Consider the following 15564-nt stretch of genomic DNA (forward strand, 5'->3'; position numbering starts at 1 on the left):
AATGCACAAGGCTTTCACCTCCTTAGTTAAATTTATTGCTAGATATTTTATTCTTTTGGATGCTATTATAAATGAGACTGTTTTCTTAAGTTCCCTTTTGAATCATTCTTGCATGTCCACTATTAATTTGTACGGAAATCTTCTAAGCTTTTCATTAACTTGTCACTTTGTAATCGTTCTCAAGTCATCAATTACCCAACAATATCGAAAATATTTATTATTTAAGAATATCACCAACTTCTGAGCACAATTCTTTTTTCTCTTTCTTATTACATCTAGTACAGTGTCCTGTTTACTTATAATATAGGTATTCAGTAAACTTATTAATTTACCAATTTTTATTCATTATTTATTTTTATGTACTTTTAAATTTTAGAGTCAGGGTCTTGCTCTGTTGCCTAGGCGAGAGGGCAGCAGCACAGTCATAGCTCATTGCAGACTCAAACTCCTGGGCTCACGCAAGCCTTCCCCCTCAACCTCCCAAGTAGCTAGGACTACAGGCATGCACCACCATGTCCAGCGAATTTTTAAGTTTTTTGTAGAGATGGAGTCTCTGTATGTCACCCAGGCTGGTCTTGAACTCCGGGCCTCAAGTGTTCCTCTGCCTCGGCCTCCCAAAGTTCTGGGATTACAGGTGTGAGCTACCACGCCCAGACCTTGATTCATTACTTTAAAAAATGCAAAATCATGTCATGTAAATATCTATCCATGCTTTCTTTCTATTCCTATTAGCATTGCCTTAGTCAGGCACATGCAGTTTCTCCCTGTGGAATTTTCAGGTTTTTTAAAATATTGTCTCTTCTTCCTTCCTAAATCTTGATGGTAATTTGTTTTTGCAGTCTGGATCAAGATCAAAATTGCTGCAGGCTACCTCAACTTGTCTTTGGTTCATCCATGCTGCTCTTAAGGGAGAAAGAGAGAAAGTGTTCAGGTTCAGTTATTAAAATACCTCTTCCATGAAGCTTCCCCTAGACTGATTATCGAAAAGCTAAAGCTAATTACCTCTCTTTTTCCATCTCATTTGCATGAAATCGTAATCTCTCCAGCTTTGTATCTAATTACGTACTCACTCTTGCCTTAATTAAAATGTATTTAAAATCACAGAATTAGAAGTTGGAGGGGACCTTAGGAATATAATGCAGACTCCTGGTTAAATGTGGTCGAATGAGCACATTCACTTGTCGCTGATGCCTTGCCAAAGCCTTCTAAAATGTCAATATATTCAAAATGCATAAACCAACAAGGACAAAAAAACTGGGTAAGAAGATGACAGTGACTACACTTCAAGAGTTGTAAAGCCGATGGAAAGGTGGAAACTGACCTAGCAGAGTGATAACCCATTAAACTATTAATGAAAAAAACTCAGAGCAAGCCAATTCCCAGAACTCCAGAAAAGCTTGGGTATTAGAGGTGGTAGGTATCTCTGAAAGGGGAAAAATGACTGAAAAAAAAGCCATAGTTGAGGGTAGGGATACTTTACAGAAAATGGGACTTAAACGAAAGCCAATATTAGACAGTGACAACCTAGCTCCCTTCTCCAACTCGGCTCTGAGAATTCTGCAACCAGCTTACCCTCTTCAACCCACAGGAAACTGGAAAATTCCTCTTTAGGAAAATGTTCCACCCCAAGAGCAGGGAAAACCTTCCAAGCTTAATAAGATCATTCTACACTGATCAGCCCAACCTCCTACTCTGCCTCACCTCTGGTATTGGTCTCATTGTTCTTTCTTTTAGTTTAATTTATTGTGGTAAGAACACTGAACATGAAATCTACCCTATCAACACATCGTTAGGTGTGCAATATGTTTTTGTTGTCTATAGGCACATTGTCATGCTGCAGATCTCTAGAGCTTATTCATCTTGTTTAACTGATACTTTATGCCTATGATTAGTCACTGTCCTATAAAGGATCACCTTCAGACAATAAAGGAATTTCTCCAGCATGAAGGACAGAATGAACAAAATGGAACTCAGAGGAAATCAAAGCAATGGAGTTGGCAGGAAAATGTGTTTAAAAAATACCTACTGTCTGTTCTTGTTGCTAGGAAAAGATATCATATCTCCCCTTTCCCCAAAGAAAGGAGGCTTTAAAAAGGAGCATTGAGAAGAAAAGAGACTCCTGTAAGTGGAAAATGCTATAGTAGAAAAAAAAATTCAACAGAAGGGAAGGAAAATAAGACGAGGAAAATAAAGTGGTTTCTGAGGACTGAAACCACATAGTTTACTGTTTAAATTTACAAGACATTACTCTTTCAGTCTCTTCACAAATAAAACTTTATTATAAAAGGGACCTCTTTCATGAGGCAATAAAAGAAGCAAATAACTTTGTTTATTCTGGGATTTATTTCCCCCAGAAACTGTTAAAATAAACATCAAACTGTCCGATTTACCAATAGATATCATCAAGTGACAGTTTACACCCCAAGAATCGTTTTTTTTCTTTTTCTTTCTCTCGCTGTCTCTCTTTTTTTTTTTTTTTTTTTTTGAGACAGGGTCACGTTCTATTGCCCAAGCTGGAGTGCAGTGGCATGATCATAGTTCACTGCAGCCTCCAACTCCTTGACTCAAGTGATCCTCCCTCCTTAGTCTCCTAAGTAGCTGGGACTACAGGCATGCATCACCATACTCAGCTAATTTTTTTATTTTTTGGTAGAGACAGGGGTCTCACTATGTAACCCAGGCTGGTCTCAAACTCCTGGGCTCAAGTGATCCTCCCTCAGCAGCCTCTCAAAGTGCTGGGATTACAGGCATGAGCCACCAAGACTGGCACCAACACTCTTTGAATCCGTCACCTCAAAATCTTGCTGTGTCCACCAACTCTAAACTATTATCCTTATCCAATTCTGATCAAGCCCTAGCATTGAAAGACCTGCCTTAAACCAGACTTCAAAACTTCATAAATATGTCAACTTTTCCCTGCCCCTTCTGAGAGGCTACTAAGACTCTGTCAAGTTAGTGTTCTTCCTTACTGCCATAGGAATAAAGTTGTCTTTGTTTAATCAATGGCCTGTTTTAGTGATATTTTGGTGGAGCCAAAATTATTACCTTTCAAAAATTAGTACAAAAAGACATAATGGGAGACAGAAGAAAAAAGAAAAGCAAGTTAAAAGATCAGAGATCTAACATCTGAATAATATAATAGAAATTTCAACAAGAGAAAGAAAAAATATTGGGAAGAAAAATACTAAAAGAAATAATTTGAGAAAATTTCCCAGAACTGAAGGCCATAAATTTCTAGAATACAGGGCATGATGAAATCAAAGGAGACCCACACCAAGGTTAAAATCATTGTACAATTTCAGAAATGTTGAGATATTATAGAAAGCCGAGGAAAAGTGCTTGGTTGCCTGCAGATTGGTATTATTGCCACCAGATGGCAAGAATTCCTCAAAGGCTCTAAGTCTAAGATTTTTGTTTCATTTTCTTCTTCAGCTCTTTCCAACGCATTAGAAAGGGAATTCTCATTTGGCTCTCTCCATCTAGTCTGGCTCCATCAGAGATCTGACTCTCGTCTTCCTAAATGGCTCTGCTGGAAGGTCACTGTATAATCAGCCTGGAGGAGTAAGTGCATTCTCTTTGAGGAATTGACTCATGTGGCTTTGAGGTTAAAAGAAAGACTTTTAAGAGAATGGACTCTGGACTGCAGTTATCTATTGTGAACAGAAGGACTTCTGTCATGCAGGGATTCCACAAAGCATTTGTTCATTCATTCATTCACTCTTCCAACAAGTTTTATTGATGCTGACTATATGCTGGGTACCGTGTTAGGCACTAGGAATAATACTTCAGTAAAAGAAAATCAGACATGGACTTTGTCTTCATGGAGATTAAATTCTGAGGAGAGAAACATTCCATAAACGTATATACACACACATATATAAACAAATATATGTAGCTATATACATACATACATATATATTTAAATAAATTGCGATGAGTGCTATGATGAGCTAGGTATGTGGAGAAAAAGAGACCTATTAGGTCTCTGAGGAATCTGACGGATTCCTGCAAGAGTGGAAGTAAGCAGATCAGCTAGGAAGCCATTGCAGTTTTCTTAGAGGGAGATGAAGATGACTTGGATCAGGGTGATGCCAGAGGAAAGAGAAGTAGATGAATTCAAGAGAAATTGGAGGTAGAATTGACAGGATGTGGTCACTAGATCTGGGAAGTTAGAAAGTAGATGCATTAAAGATGACTCCCAAGTCTCTGGATGAAGCAAGTGGCTGGATGATGGGGTTGCCATTTTCTGAGGTGGAGAAGGCTTGGGGAGGAAGAGGTTTTGGAGGAGGGGATGGTGGATAGAATCAAGAGTTCAGGGGCCTGGCGCTATGACTCACACCTGTAATCCCAGCACTTTGGGAGGCCGAGGCGGGCAGATCACCTGAGGTCAGGAGTTCAAGACCCAGCCTGGCCAACATGGTGAAACCCTGTCTCTACTAAATATACAAAAAAGTAGCCGGGCATGGTGGCACTCACCTGTAGCCCCAGCTACTCAGGAGGCTGAGGTAGGAGGATTGCTTGAACCCAGGAGGCAGAGGTTGCAGTAAGCTGAGGTTACACCACTGCACTCCATCCTGGGTGATACAGTGAGACTCCGTCTCAAAAAAAAAAAAAAAAAAAGAGTTCAGGGTGGAATGTTAATTAAATTGGCCTTTCTCCCCAGGCATTTAGGTTATCGTTTGGATGCCACTGGTCCAGGCTAGAATGGGTTTTGCTCTGATCTACTGTGTAATAGAATGACTTGGCCTGGTTTATTTGGTTTAAATTGGCTCACAGTTGGCATTCATTAAGTTAGAAACTGTTGTTAACACAGTGCCCCTAAAGAGAAATAGGAAAATCAGCTTACATTTGTACTGTCTTTTCTGATGTGGGCATTTGAGAGTTAAAGAGAACTGTCCAGGCTCATGCCTGTAATCTTACCACTTTGGGAGGCCAAGGTGGAGGGACTGCTTGAGGCCAGGAGTTTGAGACCAGCCTGAGCATCACAGGGAGACCCCATCTCTACAAAAAATTATAAAATTAGCCAGGCATGGTGGCACACACCTGTGGTCTCAGCTACTCAGGAGGCTGGGAGGTGGGAGGATTGCTTGAGCCCTAGAGGTCGAGGCTGCAGTGAGCCATGTTTGCACCACTACACTCCAGCCTGGGCTGCAGTGATGCCCTATCTCTAGAAAAAATAATAATAATAATAATGGGCTGAGCATCTTCTACATTTTTTGTTGCATTTGTTTGCACTCTATTCATAAGGGGCACACAGTCTCGAGGATAAGAAGCTTCTGGAAAATGCAAGCCCAGTTGTTTTGGTGGATCCTTCTGAATGATTACGCACAGGTAAGATCCTGAGTGTGATTGTGAGGTGGCAGAGAGGAAAACTTCTTCCATTGCAAACAATATCTCTGAAGATAGAGAACATATTTGTCCTATTTTATCCCCAATATAGTGCTTAATAACATATTTACACAGTAAGTGCTGAATGAAGCTGCTCCACCTGGGTTGTTTTCAGTCTCCAGACCTGTGTTGAACTCTCTGGAGGATTTGAAACCCCTCTTCCCGAAGAGCTGCTACATAATTAGCTGTATGATGGGACGAGGTGCCTCTCTGGACTCAACAGGGCTTAGGACCTCATTTCCGGGGGTGCTAGGAAAAAGACACTTCTCCTTCCTTCTTCCCACACCCCCTTCCATGGAGGTCTTTTGCCACCATCAACAGTGTTAAGTCAGAATTTAAAACCAACTTAGCCCTCAACATTGATGTTTTCATTTGTAACCTCAAGGTGGAACAGTTGGTTATGTACTGTGCCCATAATCAGCAGTTACCTCAGTCTTTTTCTTTGATTCATGCTTTGCTTTCTCTTTGTGCCCTACCCTTTTGTTTCGACTATATGCTATTTTGAGGGCAAGAATTGTATCTTTTTAAACTTTATATTTCCATACTATTTATTTTTGTCTCTTTTCTTGTAATAAAAAGTGTATATTTTAAGTAGTATATACATAAACACAGTGAAACGATTACTACAGTCAAGCAAATTAACATATCCATCTCCTCCTGTTACCTTTGTGTGTGTGTGTGTGTTTGCATGTGTGTATTGTGATAGCACTTGAAATCTTCTCTCCAACAATTTAGAACAGTTCTTTATAGCACTGGCAAGGGGAAGGAATGGCCTGGGAGAGCCTTATCTCCCCCCCACCACCACCAATTTTCATAAACTCCACAACCCCCCTCCAGAATCATAATTATACATAAACAAAAGTTTGTAATTATAGACAGAAGCATATTTTTGGTCGGGCGCAGTGGCTCACACCTGTAATCTCAGCACTTTGGGAGGCAGAGGTGGGCGGATGACTTGAGGCCAGGAGTTTAAGACCAGCCTGGCCAACATGGCAAAACCCTGTCTCTACGAAAAATACAACAAACAAACAAACAAAAAACCCCACGGGTGTGGTGGCATGCATCTGTGGGCCCAGCTACTCTGGAGGCTGAGGCAGAAAAATTGCTTGAACCTGGGAGGAGGAGGCTGCAGTGAGCTAAGAATGCACCACTGCACTCCAGCCTGGGCAACAGAGTGAGACCCTGTCTCAAAAAAAAAAAAAAAAGCATATTTAGAACACACATTATTTACTACGCAGAAGCAGCCTTGAGACAAGTCCTCTAGCTTCCCCTTCCCTCCAGATTGCTACCCCAGTTTCCCTTGTGAAAAACCTGCCACTCCCACTGCTCAAGAAAGTGTTAACAAACTGTTGTTAAAGGACAGGAGCCAATGCCTGGCGAAGGCTGCAGCATTCCTCTGAAAGCTGGGGTAATGCTGTTTTTGTGCTGGTGGCCTGTCCTCTAGATTCGCAGAAGACTCACCCTTATATAACTTGGGGTTCTTGTTTTCCTGATCCAAAGCTCTTTATTTAATAAATTCTTTGGGATAATGATATGTCTGAAACCCTCTGAAAAGTTCCCTTTGAACTTTTATCTGAAATGATAAGAAAAAAGTCAGGCTGCACCTGGAATTCAGACTTTGTTTCAAGTTCTTTCAAAGCAATGCAGATATGGAATATTTAAACAAACTACAATTCTGGAAAGCTTTTTAAGTGAAAGTTTTGGTTCTTAGCTTTTGGAGGGGTAGTTTGGAAACATCATACCACATTTAAGCCTCAATCTAAATAATAAAATGTGTAAAATAGTTTTCCTATATGCTATTTTCCCCAGTTCAAAAGATTTTGTCTTAGTCCAAGCTTTCTTCATAAAAATTATAATTGTTTGATAGTATAGTCAGTTAAAAAACCAAAATATGAGGTTTAAACATTGAAAAGGAGGTGGTAAAATTGTCACTATTTGCAAATGACATTATCATATATACCTGGGAAGCCTAAGGGCATCAACTTAAAAGTTATTAGAAATAGGCCAGGCGCAGTGGCTCACGCCTGTAATCCCAGCCCTTTGGTAGGCCGAGGCAGGTGGATCACAAGGTCAGGAGATTGAGACCATCCTAGCTAACACGGTGAAACCCCGTCTCTACTAAAAATACAAAAAAAAAAAAAAAAAGAGCCAGGTGTGGTGGCAGGCACCTGTAATCCCAGCTACTCGGGAGGCTGAGGCAGGAGAATCGCTCAAACCCAGGAGGTGGAGGTTACAGTGAGCCGAGATCACACCACTGCACTCCAGCCTGGGTGACAGAGCAAGACTCCATCTCTATTAAAAAAAAAAAGAAGTAATAGGAGCATTCACTAAGGCAGTCATTGCAAACAATACGTAAAAATTAATAGTATTCTTATATTTCAACCAAAACCAGTTCAAAAATATCACAAGTAAAATTTTTTTGATCACAAATCAAAACAACAACAACAAACCCTAACAGGAAGTAAGCAGGACCTAGATGAATAAAAATATAAAACTTAATAGAGGACATAAAAGGATTGATCTCATGTCAAATTGTAATCCCCAGTGTTGGAGGGGGGACCTGGTGGGAGGTGACTGGATCATGGGGATGGGCATCACCCTTGCTGTTCTTGTGATAGTGAGTGAGTTCTCATGAGATCTGGTTGTTTAAAAGTGTGTAGCACCAAAATCAATTGCAACAAAAGCCAAAATTGACAAACGAGGTCTAATTAAGCTAAAGCACTTCTGCACAGCAAAAGAAACTATCATCAGAGTGAACAGGCAACTTACAGAATGGGAGAAAATATTTGCAATCTACTCATCTGACAAAGGTCTAATATCCAGAATCTACACAAGAAAAAAACAACCCATCAAAAAGTAGGCAAAGGATATGAACAGACACTTCTCAAAAGAAGACATTTATGCGGCCAACAAACATATGAAAAAAAGCTCAACATCACTAGTCATTAGAGAACTACAAATCAAAATCACAATGAGATACCATCTCATGCCAGTTAGAATGGCGATCACTAAAAAGTCAGGAAACAACAGATGCTGGAGAGGGATGTGGAGAAATGGAACACTTTTACACTGTTGGTGGGAGTGTAAATTAGTTCAACCATTGTGGAAGACAGTGTGGCGATTCCTCAAGGATCTAGAACCAGAAATACCATTTGACCCAGCAATCCCATTACTGGGTATATACCCAAAGGATTATAAATCATTCTACTATAAAGACACATGCACACATATGTTTACTGCAGCACTATTTACAATGGCAAAATCTTGGAACCAACCCAAATGCCCATCAGTAATAGACTGCCTACAGAAAATATGGCACATATACACCATGGAATACTATGCAACCATAAAAAAGAATGGGTTCATGTCCTTTGCAGGGACATGGATGAAGCTGGAAGCCATCATTCTCAGCAAATGAACACAGGAACAGAAAATAAAACACTGTATGTTCTCACTCATAAGTGAGAGCTGAAGAATGAGATCACATGGACACAGGGAGGGGAACATCACACACTGCAGCCTGTTGGAGTGTGGGGAGCAAGGGGAGAGAGGGCATTAAGACAAATACCTGATGCATACGAGGCTTAAAACCTAGATGACAAGTTGATAGGTACAGCAAACCACCATGGCACATGTATGCCTATGCAACAAACCTGCACGTTCTGCACATGTATCCCAGAACTTAAAGTAAAATTTAAAAATAAAGAAGTAAAAAATAAAATAAAAGTGTGTAGCAGCTCTCCCTTTACTTTCTTCTTCATGCTCCAGCCATGTAAGTTGTGCCTTGCTTCCCTTTCACCCTCTACCGTGAGTGTAAGTTTCCTGAGGCTTCCCCAGCTATGCTTCTTGTACAGCCTGCAGAACCAAGAGCTAATTAAACCTCTTTTCTTTATAAATAAAATAAAATAAAAGGATTGATCAGAAAATTGCATTTTATATCCATTTTTTTCTATATTAATCTATGGATTCAATGAAATCCCAACAAAAACTATAATTAAATTTTTTTTGTAACTTGACTTGATTTTTAGTCCAACTGGAAGAGTAGTTACATGAAATTGACTGCAAAAAAAATTTAAATAGTGGTAAGGGATGACTAACCCTTAAATAGAGCCAGCTTCCAGCATGGCCCTAAATGATCTCTGCCTCCTGGTTTTTACACCCTGGAGTATCCCCTCCTATATCGTACCAGGGTAGGGTTGCCAGATAAAATATAAGATGCCCAGTTAAATTTAAATTTCAGTTAAACAATTTATAGTATTTTGGTATAAGTATGTCCCAAATATGTTTATATGCATGAAATATACTTGTACGAAATAATTTATGGCTTATTTGAAAATCAAATTTAACTGGGAATACTCTGTTATTTGTTAAATCTGGCAACTCTATTAAACCAGGGTTGGTCTGTGTGACCAACAGCATAAGATAGAAGTAATGGAACATCACTTCTAGGGTTAAGTTAAAAAAGACTGTGGGTTAAGTTAAAAAAGACTGTGGTTTTTGTCTTGGACATGTGCATTCTCTCTCTCTCCCAATCTCAGTGTCTCTCTTTGTCCTCTTGAGAGGTGACAGCGTGCTGGCAGTCCTCACAGCCCTCGCTCGCTCTCGGCGCCTCCTCTGCCTGGGCTCCCACTTTGGCGGCACTTGAAGAGCCCTTCAGCCCACCGCTGCACTGTGGGAGCCCCTTTCTGGGCTGGCCAAGGCCGGAGCCGGCTCCCTCAGCTTGCAGGGAGGTGTGCTGGGAGAGGCGCGAGCAGGAACCGGGGCTGCGCGTGCGGCGCTTGCGGGCCAGCTGGAGTTCCGGGTGGGCGTGGGCTTAGCCAGCCCCGCAGGCCCCGGGCAATGAGGGGCTTAGCACCCGGGCCAGCGGCTGCGGAGGGTGTGCTGGGTCCCCCAGCAGTGCTAGCCCACTGGCGCTGCGCTCGATTTCTCGCCGGGCCTTAGCTGCCTTCCTGCCGGGCAGGGCTCGGGACCTGCAGCCCGCCATGCCTGAGCCTCCCACCCCCTCCGTGGGCTCCTGTGCCTCCCGAGCCTCCCCAATGAGCGCCGCCCCCTGCTCCACGGCACCCAGTCCCATCAACCACCCAAAGGCTGAGGAGTGCGGGGGGTCACGGCGCGGCGCGCGACTGGCAGCCAGCTCCACCTACAGCCCCCATGCGGGATCCACTAGGTGAAGCCAACTGGCCTCCTGAGTCTGGTGGGGACGTGGAGAACCTTTATGTCTAGCTCAGGGATTGTAATACACCAATCGGCACTCTGTATCTAGCTCAAGGTTTGTAAACACACCAATCAGCACCCTGTGTCTAGCTCAGGGTTTGTGAATGCACCAATCGACACTCTGTATCTAGCTACTCTGGTGGGGATGTGGAGAACCTTTCTGTCTAGCTCAGGGATTGTAAACGCACCAGTCAGCGCCCTGTCAAAACAGACCACTCGGCTCTACCAATCAGCAGGATGTGGGTGGGACCAGATAAGAGAATAAAAGCAGGCGGCCCAGCCAGCAGTAGCAACTGGGTAAGGGCCTCTTCCACTGTGTGGAAGCGTTGTTCTTTCGTTCTTTGCAATAAATTTTGCTCTTGCTCACTTTTTGGGTCCACGCTGCCTTTATGAGCTGTAACACTCACCGCGAAAGTCTGCAGCTTCACTCCTGAGCCAGCGAGACCAGGAACCCACCAGAAGGCTGAACACATCCGAACATCAGAAGGAACAAACTCCAGACACGCCGCCTTTAAGAACTGTAACACTCACCGCTAGGGTCCGCACTTTTCATTCTTAAAGTCAGTGAGACCGAACCTGCCAATTCCGGACACACTCTCGCTCTGAAGGAAGCAAGCTGCCATGATGTGAGCAGCCCTTATGGAGAGGTCTACAAGGCAAGGAATCAAAATCTCTGGCCAACATCAGATGAGGAACTGATGCCTGCCAACAGCAACAGGAATGAGTTAGGAGTGAATCTTTCAGCCCCAGTCAAGCTTTGAAGTGCCTGCAGCCCCTACCAACACGTTAACTGCAACTCCATAAGAAACCCTGAATAAGGACCACCCAGCTAAGCTGCTCCTAGATTCCTGGCCCTCAAAAATTGTGTGAGATAATAAATGTTGATTTAAGATGCTGAATTTGGGGGGTAATTTGTTATGCAGCAATAGATAACCAATACACCGACCTAATTAGATATTTAATCACAAAGTTACAATGATTAAAACAGTTTGGTATATTATGCAGAAACCTATACTTCAAGGAAGCAGTATTGAGCGTCTAAGAATGTATATATGAGAGTTTTGTATATTACTCAGGCATCATTTTAAATCAATATGGAAAAGATTAATAAATAAGTGGTATTCTTATAATCACCTAGCCACTTATTTTATTTCATTTTATTTTATTTTTTATTTTATTTTATTTTATTTTTAGACGGAGTCTCCCTCTGTCACCCAGGCTGGAGTGCAGTGGTGCATCTCAGCTCACTGCAACCTCTACCTCCCAGGTTCAAGCACTTCTCCTGCCTCTGCGTCCAAAGTAGCTGGGATTACAGTTGCCTGCCACTATGCCTGGCTAATTTTGTATTTTTAGTAGAGACGGGGTTTCACCATGTTGGCCAGGCAGGTCTTGAACTCCTGACCTCAGGTAATCTGCCCGCCTTGGCCTCCCAAAGTGCTGGGATTACAGTTGTGAGCCACCACACCTGGCCCTAGCCATATAAATTTTATTGTGTATTTTGAGGTTTATAACAATATTATGGGATACACATGGATAGGAAAATGGTTACTATTGTGAGGCAGATTAACGTGTCTATAATCTCACATAGTTACTTTTTTGTGTGCAATAAGTGCAGCTAAAATCCGCTTATTTAACAAAAATTCCTAATAGAATACAATTTTATTTAGTCCTTATGCTGCACATTAGATCGCTAGACTTGTTCATCCTACACACCTGCTACTTTGTAACCTTTGACTTATGTGTTCCCATTTCTTCTCCTCCCCAGCAACCCCTCGTAACCACTGTTTTACTCTCTATCTCTATATATTTGACTTTAAGAAAAAAGATTCTACATATAAATGAGATCAGGCAATATTTTTCTTTCTGTATCTGGCTTATTTCACTTACATAATGTCCTCTGAAGTCCATCCATGTTGTGGCAAATGACAGGATCTCCTTTTCAGTGGCTGAATAGTATTGCATTATATATATATACAGTTTCTTTTTCCATTTATCTGTTGATGACAGTTAGATGTTTCCATATCTTGGCTATTGTGAATGAGCATGCGAGTGCAGATATCTTTATGAGATGGTGAATTCATCTTCTTTGGGAATGTAACCCAGAAGAGGGATTGCTAGGTTGTATGGTAGTTTTGTTTTTTGAGACAGGGTCTCACTTTGGCTGCCCAGGCTGGAGTGCAGTGGCACAATCTTGGCTCACTGCAGCCTCAACCTCTGGGGCTCAGGTGATTCTCCTACCTCAGCCTCCTGAGTAGCTGTGAGTACAGGCACGCACCACCATGCTTGGCTAATTTTTTGTATTTTTAGTAGAGACGGGGTTTTGCATGTTGCCTAGGCTGGTCTGAAACTCCTGGACTCAAGCAATCAGCCAGCTTTAGCTTCCCAAGGTGCTGGGATTGCAGGCATGAGCCACCATGCCTGGCCTTATTTTTAATTTCTTTAGGAACCTCCATACTGTTTTTCATAATGGCTGTACCAATGTACATTTCTACCAACAGTGTGCTAGGATTCCCTTTTCCTTTCGTCACTTAGCCATTTAGAACCTTGCCAAAAATAGAGAATCTCCTGTCTCTGGACTAGGCTTTCAAATGAAATGAAATGGAAATTTTAGAACACCAAAAGGCAAAAACCAGTTGAAAGACTTTTATTGTTCCTGTATTCCCTATGTAAGACAATGCTATGCAATATTTATATATTACCCACATTGCTTTTTTTTAACCTGTCAAAGTTGAGAATATCTCAAGCACATGTGTAGTCCAGGCTCCCCGGGCTGATACGGCTTACATGGTCTTACAGCTGAATAGAGTTTGCATACAACCCATAGCCATACTTCCCTGGCAGTACCAAGTGATTGCTTCAAGGAAGGGAGAGATGGGTTCTGATCTCTCTTAACACTTCCACCAGGCAAATATTGTGTGCATTCAGTCATATTGCATCATAACTCTCTTAACCTCATGTAAGGCAATTTCAGTAGTGACATTCACACACAATTTTATTTCTTCAGTGAAACCACTAAGGAGCTAAGCATTAAGTCCGTCTCAGCTTTCTTTTCTTTTGAGACAGAGTCTCACTCTGTCATCCAGACTGGAGTGAAATGGCGTGATCTTGGCTCATTGCAACCTCCGCCTCCCAGGTTCAAGGGATTCTCCTGCCTCAGCCTCTTGAGTAGCTGGGATTACAGGTGCGCACCACCACACCCAGCTATTTTTTGTATTTTTAGTAGAGGTGGGGTTTTGCCATGTTGGCCAAGCTGGTCTCAAATTCCTGACCTCAAGTGATCCACCCACCTTGGCCTCCCAAAGTGCTGGGATTACAGGTGTGAGCCACTGCGCCTGGCCTCCATCTCAGTTTTCTAACAGAATCATTAAATAGCAAGTAAGCATTAACAAAGAAGAGTGTGACTTCTTACATGTGTTCTGCAAACATTGCACATACTCTTTCCATGTTGTAGTACAAACACACGGAGTCTGGGAAGGATCACACAAATCCTATCAAAAATTTCTTAATAATCATTATTTGTTAGCTCCATTGTCCTACTAAAAGAAAATGAAAACAAATCATTACATGTTAATAACAGAAATTTGCCTAGGGTTTCCCATAACAATCTCCTAAAAAATTTAAAATATAGTTTTAAAAAATATATAGTAAAGAACAAAGAAGAACACAAAATGACCCATAATCTCACTACCCAGATAAGCTCATTGACATTAAAAAAAAAAGAAGTAATACATTAATGGAAATTCAAATATTCCAATAGCTTTTTAGAAAAAAAGGACACTACATTTAATGCATTGGTGTACAATGTGACCCAATTTTAGAGAATGTGTGTGATGGTGGAAAATGCATCTTTAGAATTGATGAATTATGTTATTTTTTCCAGACTTTTTTCTTTGTGTATTTTTAATATAGTTGATATATACATATGTAAACTGTATATACTGTTTCTGCCCTTTTTCACTTAATATTATATAAACATTACATTAGTGCTTTTTAAAATTAATGATTATCTTTTTAATGTAACTTATTTAATTAAATAAGATTTAAATATTACATTGTAATTAGCTTAGCCATTTTCCTTTAGTTGTTTCGTGTTTGCTCTTATAATTAATATTTTTTCCTAAGTCAAACTGCATTCAGCTTTATTAAAGATACTCTTCATAAACAATTATGATAGTCCAGGCAGGGCATGGGCAGACAGTTGTTAACAGTATACAACAACGTTCAAACTTCCTCCTTCAGTGGACCATCAAAATCAGAAAGCCACTATAAAAACCAATGAAATCTGACTAAAATACCAAAAGCAATGGCAACAAAAGCCAAAATAGACAAATGGGATCTAATTAAACTAAAGAGCTTCTGCACGGCAAAAGAAACTACCATCAGAGTGAACAGGCAACCTACAGAATGGGAGAAAATTTTTGCAATCTACCCATCTGACAAAGGGCTAATATCCAGAATCTACAAAGAACTTAAACAAATTTTCAAGAAAAATACAAACAACCCCATCAAAAAGTGGGCGAAGGATATGAACAGACACTTCTCAAAAGAAGACATTTATGCAGCCAACACACACATGAAAAAATACTCATCATCACTGGTCATCAGAGAAATTCAAATCAAAACCAAAATGAGATACCATCTCATGCCAGTTAGAATGGCGATCACTAAAAAGTCAGGAAACAACAGATGCTGGAGAGGGATGTGGAGAAATAGGAATATTTTGACACTGTTGGTGGGAGTGTAAATTAGGTCAACCATTGTGGAAGACAGTGTGGTGATTCCTCAAGGATCTAGAACTAGAAACACCATTTGACCCAGCCATCCCATTACTGGGTATATACCCAAAGGATTATAAATCATTCTACTATAAAGACACATGCACACATATGTTTATTACAGCATTATTCACCATAGCAAAGACTTGGAACCAACCCAAATGTCCATCAATGATAGACTGGATTA

This window comes from Gorilla gorilla, chromosome 16, assembly GCF_029281585.2.
Source record: "Gorilla gorilla gorilla isolate KB3781 chromosome 16, NHGRI_mGorGor1-v2.1_pri, whole genome shotgun sequence".
Lineage (NCBI taxonomy): Eukaryota > Metazoa > Chordata > Mammalia > Primates > Hominidae > Gorilla > Gorilla gorilla.